Source organism: Protopterus annectens, chromosome 5.part0, assembly GCF_019279795.1.
Source record: "Protopterus annectens isolate FY-2018-M chromosome 5.part0, PAN1.0, whole genome shotgun sequence".
NCBI classification, from domain to species: Eukaryota; Metazoa; Chordata; order Ceratodontiformes; family Protopteridae; genus Protopterus; species Protopterus annectens.
This window is the reverse complement of record NC_056735.1, coordinates 63830624-63844657: the sequence shown is the minus strand read 5'-3', so window position 1 is coordinate 63844657 and position 14034 is coordinate 63830624.

Sequence of the window (14034 nt, the reverse complement as noted above, 5' to 3'; positions counted from 1 at the left end):
CAGTAGCTTCCAGGTGAGGATCAGAAGATCAATTTACTTCTGACGCCTTCATGATGACGTTTTAAGAAAGCTCTGTGCTTTCCAGCCACGGTGGATACCACAGTCTCGAGCTCATCATGAAGATAAAGCTTTCAAAGTTCCGGTGGGAAATAGTAAGTAAAACATTACTTAACTACATATAAGGCAATGTCTCAAGACTCCCTCTATACCGAGAGAGATGAGAAAGAAAGAAAAAAAAAAAAACCTTGCATACACAACACGAAGCAATGACAGCTATCAAGCAAAGCTTCACCACACTATCAACCAGACTCTCCAGTTAATCTCCGACCAAAGCACACAGGCACCAAAACATACAATTAACACAAACAACACCACACATGTCTCTACAGTGCTAGAGCACCAAACCAGAGCCTCCAAATAAACACACCAACAACTCGGAAACGACAACAAAGCCTTACCATTACTCCAGCCACATTGCCACTCACATCCCGGGTCAGCAGTACCATCACTAGTGCAGCAGTTCTGCAACTACACATCAGGCCATCATACAAGATTCCTTTATCAAACAATTAACCATAAATCAACTAAAATACAAATACAGCAATTATAACTAAATAAAAGTTTTCTAACCACTATAAGAACCAAAATCAAGATAAACAAATACGCCCCCTAATGATAAGCACCACTACAAGACATCCAGAAGCATAGATATCCGAGACAGTAGAATCACTGCGCCCATGGGAATCAAACCAATAAACATTAAGATAATTAATCTTAAACAAATAGTACAAATGAAAAAAAATCCCAACAAATGACTATTCTACAAAACAAAATAGACAACTATTTAGTTAACCAATTTACATGATATTAAATATAATACCAAAAGCTCACCTGGATGTCCGGTTTCATTTCCCCAACTGAGTGAATCAAGTGCAAATATGTACTTGTTATGATTCACCTTTTGATTTTTTTATAGGGTCAAATGTTTTCCAAGTGTTGTTCTCAGCATTTCTTTTAAGACTAGGACTGGCCCACTCCATTTCATCTACTTTTTCCAGTATGTTATTAGATTTTATATAAGTTATTGCATTGTCTAGGTCGTCAAACATTTAAAAACCATCTTGATAAAATATTTTCAGTCTTGCAGGAAAAAGCAAATGGGTTTTTATTTTATTCATTTTTAGTTCTCTGACTAAAGGCAAGAAAATTTTCCTTTTTGATAATACTGAAGAAGAATAGTCATTATCAAAGTGTATAATATTGTCCTTCAGTTTGATTGGGGATTTTGCCCATGCAGTCTTTAGTACCATTTCCTTATCATGGGCTGATAGGAACTTTACAATAACAGATTTAGTATAATTACTCTTGGTGTTTTTAGATGTCACCATTGATCTATGGGCTCTTTCAATACCATATGAAAGAGCCTCTGGCAGTTCAAGTACTTTAGGCAACCAGGAAGATAAAAATGTTTCCATATTATTTCCCTCTATGTTATCCGGTAAGCCAAAAATGATCACATTATTCCTACGGGACCTGTTCTCAAAGTCATCAACCTTTGTCTGAAGAAGAGAATTTTGCTTTAACAGGAACTCAACATTATGTTCACTCTCCTGAAGTCTGTTATCCATATCACTTAATGCAGTTTCCATTCCTGAAATCTGCTTCCTCTGTTGCAATAAATCTTCATGTAGAATGTCCATTTGGTGAGAACACTTTTCTTTGAAATTGTCAATTTTTATATCCATTTTGTCTGTCTTGACACTTAGTTCCTGAATAGTAGTTAGTAATGACTGTAGTTCTTTTTTGATAGTTGTCTCTTGATGAGAAGATTTAGTGAAGCTCATCCTGTTCTTTTACTGTAATACTTCCAAGTGTAACGTTGACAGAAAAACTTAAAATCTACTTGAATTTTTTTATATACTACCCTAATATATATTTTAAAGAATTAATTAAAATAAAAAAAACTATTATTAGGGAAGTTTATATCAATATTTCCTGTCAATAAAGTTCTATAAAGGCAGAGCTGATAAGAAAAGCTGCTACCCTGTGCTCATCTTGGCCACGCCCCCTTCTATAACTCTTCTAACAGTGATATGAATGAAGGAATAAATAGATGTCAGACGGTATGAAGAGTGAGTGGTATGAGAATTAACAGACACTGAAGAACAATGTATAGGCTAGCAAAAGCATGGAGCAGGGGAAGCAGGAAAGTGGTATGACCTGAGAATAGACTGCATGTAGTAAGTGGTGATAAGATGGCTGGCAGGCACGCACAATACTGGTACTCACAAAAATGGATCTTTTCATCCTGAGAATTCTTTGATTAGAAGCATGTTGACACAACATGCCTATGTGGCCAAATGTGTAATTTGTTATACAGAACGTTTGCTGTTGTGTTTGTGCTAAAGAATAAAATGAGCTTTAATATATTAATTTATTAGAAATTACATTTTGGGGTGCTGGTTTACAGAAAATATAAGGCATTTGTGGAACAGCACCTACAAGGGGATGTGGTCCCTATGAAAATCTGGACAAGTCTCAGGTGCTATGGCAGTCTCATATGTGCACTTCTTGAAAGTAGACAGGTAAACAGTGATAAGTGCTGTAGAGGGAGGGCTGATATTTGTAGCCATTCTTCTGTACATGGTGATTGGTAAACAGAGTATCCAAGGCATGGAAGGGAAAGGGGGTTGTATACATTAGTGAACTATAGTAAGGGCTTTGCATTCTGCTAATGTATATTAGCTACTTAAAATGCCAATTTTGCAGCAAGATGCATGGCACTAGTGGACAAATCCCCTACAACACTCCAGGCAACCTGCATTTGAGTAGCAGCTCAGGTACCTATAGGAGGTGGCAAGGAAAGATGGGAATGAGTGGCCTTTGCCAGCTGGCCCATCCCAAGGGAGGTAGCTGTGGTTTGTTAAAAGGACCATACAAAGCTGAAGTGTTAGGTGTTACCCACTGAAGTTTGTGTCAGCCAAATCCACACTGTCATGGGGTTTATATTCTATATTTTGTTTTTTGGCACATTCAGTTGCTGCCTGATTTTTTTCTACTTGTGGTTTGATTTCCATTCCTGCTTGACATCAATATGCTTCTGCTAGCCTAAGCAGGGAAGTCATCTTAGATTTATTCTCCTCGTGTTTCAAAACTTTCACTAAGTTTGGGTTTTGTGAGGTCAGCAGATATGTGTGGAATCCCACAATTGCAGATCTATACATGTAATCAGTTTGAAGGAGGCCCATCCCTCCTTCAGGATGGGGAATATATAATCTTGGTACGCACTGATTGTTATAAATCATTTGCTGAGCATGAAGCATCCTTCTTATTTTCCTATCTTATCTATGTAACACATTTTGGAGCCAGTCAGTCACTCCTAAACTGTAAGTTAGGACAGGAAGAGCAAATTGGTTGATAGCCTGGATTTTGTTCCTAGATGTCAGTGCTGTTTTCAGGATTAATTTAAGTCTTCTAAAGTATTTCTTACTAAGTTTTATTCACATTTGTTCATGTTTTATTGTTGATCTTTCATCAATAACCAAATATTTATATACTCCCTCTTGCTCAAGTTCTTTTATATCACATTCTTGTCCGAAACTGATGTTTCCTTGGTGCTGCAGTTTTCCTGCTTTAAAGGTTGCTTTTGCACATTTATCAAGATTATAGCCATGGCCTAAGCTATTAAGTAGACAGCTTAATGGGTTAAGGGCAAGGCAGAATAGCAGCGATGACAGAGCGTCACCCTGGAATATCTCCCTTTGAATTTTTATCCCGGAATAATAATTTGCCCTTTATCATGGCTTAATTGCAAAGTGGTCTGCCACTGTTTCATGGTCACTGTAATGTAGTCAATCAGTGTAGGGTATCTTGTACATTTTTAAGCACTCTTTTATCCATGAATGTGGAATACTATCAAATGCTTTTTTGTAGTCAGTCCATGTCATAATTAGATTCTTCCCCTTTTTACAGTTCTCCACTATGACTTTATTTAACAGCAAATGATCCTTTGTTCCATATGACTTTCTTTTATTGCCCTTTTGTTCTCTTTATCAATTCCAGTGCCCTGAACCAGCTCATTCTGACTCCCACTAGAGGAAGCAACATCCTCGACCTGATGATCACCAACATGGGAGACCGTTGCTCCACACCTATAGTCAACCCCTCCCTGGTTAAATCCGATCACAAACTGATCACCATGGAAATCTCCATCTCGCCCATACCCCCCCCCCCCGCTAAGGTAAACACCTGGACAAACTTCTCCAAAACTGACTTTGGGCTCCTAAAAGCAGAGGTGGGTAATTTCTCGGCACTCAAGCCAATGGAAAATAACTCCATGACTGCCAAATCAGACACCAATGCACTGTAGGAGCACATACACAAATGCATGGATCTCGCTATACCAAACAGAACCAAGATGCTTTCCTACTAAAAAAGGAAGCCAATCTGGTTGTCCCCAGCCATCAATAAAATCTACAAAAGAAGGAAGAAACTGTTGCAGAAATAAATGAAGTCACAAGAATGGAAAAACTCTCTCATATGATTCAACAAAAATTTGTGATCCCTCATCAAATCTTCTAAAGCCAACTATGAAGGCAGAATTGCAGCTGACACTAAAAACAACCACAAAGCCTTCTATAGCTATATCAAGAACCTCCAAGGCAATATCCAGATTTGCTCCAAGTTATTGCAAAATGGTACCTCCTATACAGAGCCAACAGATATAGCCAACATACTGGCAGACAGATTCGGTGCTAACTCCCCCCCACCCCCCAAAGTCCCTATCACAATACCAGAAGAAAGCCTAGTATCCACCATTTCTGTGGCACAGGGAAAAGCTGCATTGTCCAAAGCCAAGACTACAGCATCCATGGAACCTTATAATATCCCTGGTTGTGGCCTAAATGAACTACAAAATGAATTGGCACCACATGTTTGTGCCCTGTTCAATCACACCCTCACCTCAGGTTTTGTCCCTAATGAATGGTACACTGCTACAGTCATCCCTCTCCACAAAGGGGGAGCAACTACAGACCTTGGGAACTACCACCCCATTAGCCTGATGAGTCTGATATGCAAAGCTGTGGAGCGCATCATCATGGACCTGCTCAACAAAGATATAGGCAATCTACAAACTCTTGACCCCACACAGCTTGGCTTTATCAAGGGGAGATCCTGCCTACTAATTTGTCATTTATCATGGCTTAACTGCAAAGTAGTTTGCCACTGTTTTGTGGTCACTGTAATTTAATCAACCATTGTAGGATGTATGCTATATATTTTCAAACACTTTTTATCCATGAATGTGGGATACTGTCAAATGCTTTTTTGTAGTGTAGCCATGCCATACTTAGGTTCTTCCCCTTTTTACACTTCTCCATTAGGACTTTATTTAACATCAGATGGTCCTTTGTTCCATATGACTTTCTTTTATTACCTTGTTGTTCTTTTGCCATAATTGAGTTTTCTTCTAAATGACCATAAATTCTGTCATCAATTCCAGTGCATAGTTGCCTTGTCATTTGTGAGATGGCCACTGAGACCATATCGGTTCTAGCAGCCCTGTCACTGCAATACAGGCACATCACTTTGCAGCACAGTTGATGTGCCAACATGTGACCTTAAAGTTGTTTCCTTGTGTTTCCTACTCATAGCCCATGTATGTTATTAGCCATTATTGTCATATGTGACAGATATGTGTGTGGCTATGCCCTGTGATCCTGATCTTTAGGTGCCATTGACCTTTCTTTATGCATGTATGTACCTATGAGCTTTGTCCAGACACAAGGGCCCACCCATACGCTCCATATGTGCATCAGCCAAGCAGTAGCTTTCCCTGTAACATCTGGTGGAGCTGGTCTCCATTGATGGCAGAGTCCACAAATACATGTTCAGTGATAACACCATGGATACAGTCCATGACGTATCTGCATCCTTTGCATGGTGTGTGTGTGTATATAGATATATATATATATATATATATATATATATATATATATATGTATATATATATATATAATATATATATATATACTTGTGGTTCCTAGGATGTGGTAAAGTGTTTTTCCTGTCTACTGATCTGCATCCTCACACATGCTCCTGGTGTGCACTTCTCCCAGTCAAATGTGTATTTCTTCTACACCACTCTTGTTTAAATTAATGTCTTTCTTCCCGCACATCTTCCAGGTCTGTGATGCCTGCCAAAATGGTCATGCTACCCAGCCACGGCTGAATGATTTTTCACAGGAGGGCTTGGGACATCCAAGACTTGAACCCTATGTGGCCCCATTATCTCTTTCAACAGATATCACACATTTGCTCAGCCACACACACACACACACACACACACACACACACACACACACACACACACACACACACACACACACACACGTTCACAGTACAGGCTGTCTGAGAGTATCTCTGTCTGCTGACTGTGCTGTTTTACCATAGGTTGGAAATTCAGTTATGTTGCTGCTGTAGTCTGCATTGTCAGTAAATAAAAAAACCCTAGGTACCTCAGTTCTGTTACTAGTGGTAGTGGATTGCCATTTGTAGCAGTAATAAGAAGATCTGGGGAGAGCCCTGTGGTACTCCACTGGTGTCAGATCTTTTAAAAGAGATATAGCCATTCACCTGAATGTGCTGGGTTCTACTTGTGAGTTTACTATCTATCAAGTTACTTAAGTTCATAGGTTGTTACTAGGTTAATGACTACTAGGGGCCTTACACGCCTGGCTGCTCACCCCTAACCATTTGGGTTCAAAGTATCATCATGAGTGTCCATATGGGGTGCATGTCAGTAGGGAGGTAACTAAAGATTTGTGGGGGGTATTATTTAGGATAATACTTTTCTTACTCACAGTCTCTGTCCATAAGGGACATGAGGGCTAAGCCAGTGGTAAATATACAATTTCCCATCAATTGTCAAGGTTTCATTTGGAAAGGGTCAGTTATATATAAATGGGGAGGCTATTCTATACTGCGAGATCCCTTGGAGTACATATCTGTATCTCCAGCATGTTTCGTTTATGTCAGAAGTGAAGTTCAGATGCCTGCATATATTATTTTGGTGCTGTTTGTTTTGCACATATGCAACAGATCCATCAGGGCTGAGTTTGAGGAAGCTCTGTAAGTCAGCCAAAGTTCCTTGTCTCAGCAGTCTGAAAGACACTGAATACAACAACAGAGCCTTTAGGCAATCAGTGTAGGACAGGGTATTCATTCTCTGAATTCTCCTGGTGAGAAACGTTTGTGGGCAAGTGCCTGCTTAGATACATGCTAAAGGGGACATTGTACTCAATCATAGTCATGCTAAGGGCTGATTAGAGTGGAACTATAACTTTCTAGGACCTGGATAGCATAGCTTTACCTATAAGTTCGGCAACATAGAAACATTTTTCTTATTATCTTAGGTATGTGTTGGTGAATGGCCAGATTGCTGTCTAAATATGTTCCTAGATCCCTTACTATTGGGCTATTAGACCTGCTTTATTCATGGAGTAATTAGCTTGGGCAGACAGATTCCAAAAGGGCATTATGATGCATTTGTTTGCATGACTGATAGGCCATGAGTTTGGCATCAGTCATTTGTTTGTGTTAAATCTGTTTGCAAGACATTGTTATTTGGGAGGGAATCTATAAAATATCCTAAATTTCAGTAATTTGCAAAGTTGGTGAGCCAGAGGCCTTATTAGCCTTCTCTTTTGAGAAGTAGATGCAAAACAGCAGCAGGCCCAGTACAGAGCCCTGGGATGCTCCCCTGTTGACCAATCTCTTTGTGGTGATAGTCTCACCAATCCTGACTTCTTGGGTCCCGACTATGAGCCAACTGGAAATCCAATGAGTTACGTAGGGATTTAGGCGTATCTCAAAGAGCTTGTCAACAATGCTTGACTGGGGTATTGTATTGAATACCTTGGTCAGGTCAAGATATACAGTATGCAATGTTTTATCTTTGTCAATTGCCTTGGTGACCCTTGCAAATAAGTCTGTTAGGTTGGGTAGGCACAACCTTCCTTTAAGAAAGCCAAATTGAGAATGGGTTCAGAGTCTGAAATTTGTCAATGGCATTGTTTATCATTTCCCTGATTATTTATTTATTATTTATTTTACATTTGTTGACCAAGCTAGTCCAACTGGATATATGTCCATTTTCAGTGGAGGCCCGGGGAGAAAAGCTCCAACATAGATGATAATTAACATGAACATAACATAAGAACAATGTATTTGTAATACTAGAACGCAATTCTAAACATCTGGTAGAGTACCTTTTTAAGACTAGAAAGAATTAAAAACATAGACTTAGAGATCAGGTAATTATCATCAAAATAAAAAGAAGGAAAGACAATATACATAAGCTGGGAATATGTATATAGAGTAATGAGCTAGCAGGTTAAGTCACAATTCTATAGTAGTGTAATTAAGAGCAGAATTAAGTTAATACAGATGATGAAGACACATTCCTACTGTTGAAAGCTAAGTGACCAGGTTAATACTGTGAAATGGTTATTTTGAAAAGACTAAGTAAATGCAGACTTAGTTAGCTTACTGCTCATATTCTTTAAGGTTAATGAAAGGTCGTGGTAGTGCAGCAGTACTGAGATCAATGAAGGTGAGAGAGGCAGGAAGCAGTTTGTTAGTCTGGGTTGGTGCAGGGGCAAAGCCAGTGAATCTTGAGGTATGTTTTAAGATGCTTTTTGAAAAGTGGTGTAGAAGAGAGACATGTTAGTTCACTAGGAAGCAGGTTCCAGGATTTCCTACAGTGTTGGAGAACAGAGTCCCCAGCCCTATTGTTGGATTTCAGTGTGGATACTAGAAGTTTACTTGATGAGCGAAGGGTTTTAAGATTTTTTGTAGGGGGTGATGAGGGTAGTCATTCAGTATGGGAGTATTGCTAGGATGATAAAGGGTCTTATGGACGGTAATAAGTTGGTGAAAGAGAAGCTGATTAGGCAGTTCTATTTATTAGAATGGAGATGGGATATGCAATTACTTTAGCTGCAATTTGCAGATATTCAGCAGCAGGTAGCAGGTCAGCAGATGGTTTGAGTTTTTCAGGGAGACGATTTGCATATTAGGCTTGTTATACTGATGGGTAAGTAGTTCCTTGGGCCAGGTGATGGTCTTCCCTTGTGGAGGAGAATGACTGTTGTGGTCCTCCATTCACTTGCAATATAGCCTTTTTCAAGGATGTAGATGAAGGGTGGCTAACATGGTCCCGATAGCTTGTGTTTTAGGCTGTTCAAGAGTCAGCTGGGGATTTGTTGGGACCCACAGAGGTGGTGGTGTTGGCTTTACCAAGTGCTGCCAGCACCTGAGCTCTACTAACAGTTGAGGGAAGTAAGCTGGAGAGGAGTTTACCTAGTGGAACTGGGAATGGGATCAGTGGGGTGTCAAGTCTGAGCTGCATTTATCAGCCACTAGATTTGGTATGTCACCCTGATTGGTGAAGTTGGTACCATACACCACCATTTCAGCACACTACCGTCTATTACCTTTAAAATTTAAAACATAGCTGAAGAAGACACTATGACTGTTCTTAGCCTGTGAGCTATTTTATGACAGCCTGGGGAAATGAGACATCCCCAGTGCAAACAGTAGACCCCTGCACAAGTTGTATATGCAATCCATGATTACAGCGTTCAACACTAATGCCTGTTGGGTGTTTGTCCTCATCCCTTCATGTTGCCTTGTTGCAACAGCTATCCTCCTCTGTGTGTCTGCACTGCACCTGAACAGGCTTCTTACATATGCAGTCAGCCTACTAGCATTTGTCATTCACTCTGTCCCCTTTCCCTTTTCATCTGACTTCTTTACTGCCAAGACCATTGTTCAAACATGAACCTCTGACCTCTGACTAGTATTCACAGAGAGCCAGGATAAAGTAGCCAAGTGTACTATGAAGGAGAGTAACAGACTAGAAACTGCTTGCAAACTGACATACACATATGTTCTTAGATTAGCATGGTAATTATCAATCAGACATTAGGCTTTCAAAGTGATATGAGCAGGTTAGCATGCATGGTATCACCCGCCAGCCAGTTGCTGTACCCCATTATGGAATGAGACCTGGATATGCCACTGACTGACATTTACCTGTTTTAGTAAACTACACTATGGGAATGAATGACCCAAGACAGCACTAAATGGGAGATTACTTGACAACTGTGTACCTGTCCTGAGCTGACTGCTGACAGCAGATGGCGTCACTTCAGATGACTTAAAAGGCAGTCATCAGCCTTTGGACCAAGGTGCTCTGCCACGGAGTACACTTATAAGCTTGCAGGTTATGGAACATAAAGCTGCCTAACAGGAAGTCAGTAGGACTCAACAAGACATGGAGCAAAGTTCTACCACTAACATATTGTTTTCTAACAGGTGACAATGAATATTAATATTTTGTTGTTTATTTGTTTGCAGTGCTTACTTTCTGTTAGCTGAAATATATACATTTGCAAGCAGAGAACCTCTTGCTGTGAGTCCAATGCTTCTGCTGCATCACTGCACTGTCCAATGCCCAATATACATTTCTTGGAACATAATTTTAGTCCATGGTTTTGATACCAGCTATTTGTTTTGGAATGGCACTCTTGGAGAATTGTTGAGTCCTTCAAAGAGATTATGATGTCACCAAGTTTACAGTCATCTGCAGACTTGGTCAACCATACACCCTTAACATTTGCTTTAATCTTCAAGAAATAGATGCCAAAGAGTACCCAAAGGGCTGAACCCTGGGGTTCACCACTGGTTGCAAGTCTTTTGGAAGAGTTGGAGTCTATCACCCTAACTTACTAGGTTCTATTCATGAGCCAGTTTGCTATCCGATGAGTTACACAAGGATTAAGATTTAGCTGGGAGAGTGAGTATGGGATGTTTTTGAATATTTCTGTGAGGTTAAGATGTATGGTGTGTACTGATTTGCCCTTATTCATTGCTTCAGTAATCTTCTCAAGGAAGTTGACCAGGTTAAATAGGTAGGGTCTGACCTTGAAAAATCCAAACTGTCTAGTCTCGAAAGTTTGTAGACTCTGGAGAGGACCCACCTGGTGCAGTAGGAACTGCAAGATCTTTTTGTATCTGCTAAGCTAATGCATAGGTGTCCCCAGGAGTATATTGTGGAGGGGTATGAGTGCCCCTTTATAAAGTACAAGCCTGCCATAAAATTTCCAGGACGGTCTGTGGTTCCTCTGGTATCTCCATCTGACAAGCAGTGCTGCAGTAAGTAAAGTGACCTGAAGAGGCACAATCTAGACCTTCTCAATCAGTAGTAACAAGTTGAGTAGACAGAGCCATCATATTATAGTAAGCAGTGTAGTTTTGCACTGTCACTGTGCAGTGTACCTAGAAACACCAGGTGTAATTGCCTCTCTTTCAGAACTATGCTGTGGATCCCTACTGTAATGTTGGTACTTGAAATGCAGAGTGTTGGAAAGCCCCCCCCCCCCCCACCAATAAAAGAATGAAAACACAAGAGAAGAGCATATCTCAAAAATTGCTGTTTTATTTAAACTTCTTATTGCAGCACCCCCAATGGGGGGGGGGACCTTATACCTCCTGAACTTATATATACCAACTCCGAGATTGCCATACCTCAGAGAAAAAGGAATAATATCAGAAATGGCATCTCAGTATTAGTTTATGTAAATTCATTCTTTTGCCATTCAGTCTCCATGTTTCCAGACTCCATCTAGTGAGTCCCAGCAATTGAAATAGTTACCATACTCTGTCAATATTTTAGGTTTACCAGTTCTTTGAGAGGTAGTCACTTTGTTGCTTATGTTTTTTCTTTAATTTTTTTTTTTTATGCATGATTACCCATGGTGCACATCGAGGTGAAGCAACAACTGCCATGTTCTGCACTAACCACTGCCTGATTTCTGTGTCCTTGTCAGTTCTCAGGCTTGTCTTTCTGCAGGATAAGGCTCATCTCATGATGATGACCTAAAGGATATGATGGTGGCCTCCATCACCACTTCATTGTTGTGAGGTGTAGGCTCTTCATCAATGAGTGGGTATGGAGAGGCTCTTCTGGATCACCTGGAATTAGGTTTGGAGGCCGATGAGCACAATGTAGAGCAGACCCTGAATGTCTGCATTGGCTCCTTGGAACACCATGCATCTGGCTGTGTCTAACCATCAGGCCATCAGAGGAAGAACTTGCCCATGAGGACAGATACTGAGATAACTGACTGCTAGGTAGGTTTCTTTCTGAGCCAGTCAAATGGGTTTTCCTTATACCACCCTATCCCAAATCCTTCTGTTCTGTACCCTTCTGTGTCACTCTCTATCACTATAAGTTCAGGCCTTCCCATCACCAGTCCTCCAACCTCTGTCAGTCTGCATCTGTCCATTGCTGCCCTCCTTATGAGACACTATCTCTTCTATTGGTCTGTGTGCTAAGTTTGATTTTTGTCCATGCTTCCTTCCCTAGAATCTCCTTCCTACCCAAGACATCCCTGTGCTATCTTTCTGTCTTCCTTTTGGAAAAAATAAAAATCACTCACCAAAAATCCACTTCTTTTGCCACTTCCACATCACTCTTTCCATCTGTCCTACTGAATGTGATATCATTTAATTTCCTCCCAATTTGTGTAATAAACTCAGCTGGCACTTTGCTGTGTAGCCTTGTATGGGCTCCTAGCTGTGTCTGTGTTGCAGCTATAGGGCAGTATGATGCACTTGTGAACCTGCATAGCATTAGGCATGCTACCGACATGCTGATGGGCCTGGGTCATATGATCACACATAGAGTGGTTGGCTCAATTTTAAAGTTATTATCATTTTCACAACTGCAAATATGTATTATGCACTATCCTCAGCATGTCATCACTTTGTCAGCACTCATGACACATGCTTAATTTTGGTTGGGTCACAATGAGTTAACTTCACCATGTTAATGTTAGACAAGGCTTTAATGACCATGTCTGTTTGCTAATATGTGTGGGTTAGGGTAAAGGTTAGGTAAGGGGATGGATTAAGTGTGTATGATTGTGTATGTTTAGGGTTAGGGGATTGATTAGGTAAGAGGACAGAGAAAGTGTGTGTATGACTGAGAGTGTTTAGGGTTATGTTAGGGGATGGATTTAGCATGTGTATGTGTGCCCACAAGCACATGTGTGATGAGAGTCCCAATTGTCTTCTGTAGTGGTAGTGTAATGGGAGCAGCTTTCTTTTAAGTTTAAGATGCAGGTTAGAGTTAGGGGCAGGGTTATCATGTGTTACTAAAGTGAAGCATGGAGGCTTTGCTGGTTACAGTGTATCCAGTAGTCCAAAAATTCTTATACATCCATAAACCAAATAGCCTAGCTAATACTAGGACCATAGATGTAAATCCACTCCAACAGATAAATGCACATGGTGGAGGGATAGACTTATAACAAGTGCTTACCCGCTTTTCTAGAACAAATTAGCTCTCCAAGTTAAACACTGTATGCCTTTGAAAATGGTAACTGGTTGGGTATTCATAAATTCATCCCTGATATGAATGGCCTGGCCCTTCTTGAAAAGGGAGGCAAGGCTTGAGTGGGTACTGGCAAAGCTGAAATGTCTTTGCATCTCAATTGATTTGCAACTCCTATGAGCCTATGACATATGACTAAGTCACATCCTTGTATGGAAACAGAGTTAGTGGGCATGATTTTCTGGTGACTCTTGGGTGACCTGCATGAAGTTGTAGTATATGGGAGTGGAGTATGTGCTGTCTTATCTGAGATCTTTTGTAGTGTGTCAAGAAAGCCTTTGACAAAAGGTATATGAATGGTGTTTTTACAAACAGTATGTGCACTGGTGCATGCATTTCAAGACCATAACATGTTTACCTGACGACTACAAATGAAAGTATATCAGTCAAAATACTTTAATGTACTTTTTGCTTTTGTGTTTCAGGTCATCTTAAGATCTTGGTTTCTGTAAGCTTAACCCAGCTTGTAAGTTTAGAGGTTTTGGTTCTTGCAGGGGAAGTGCATCATTAAAGTGAATGTGTTTCCTCTCATGCCAACCTGTTTCTACAACTCTCCTCTTGGGCAGCTGATA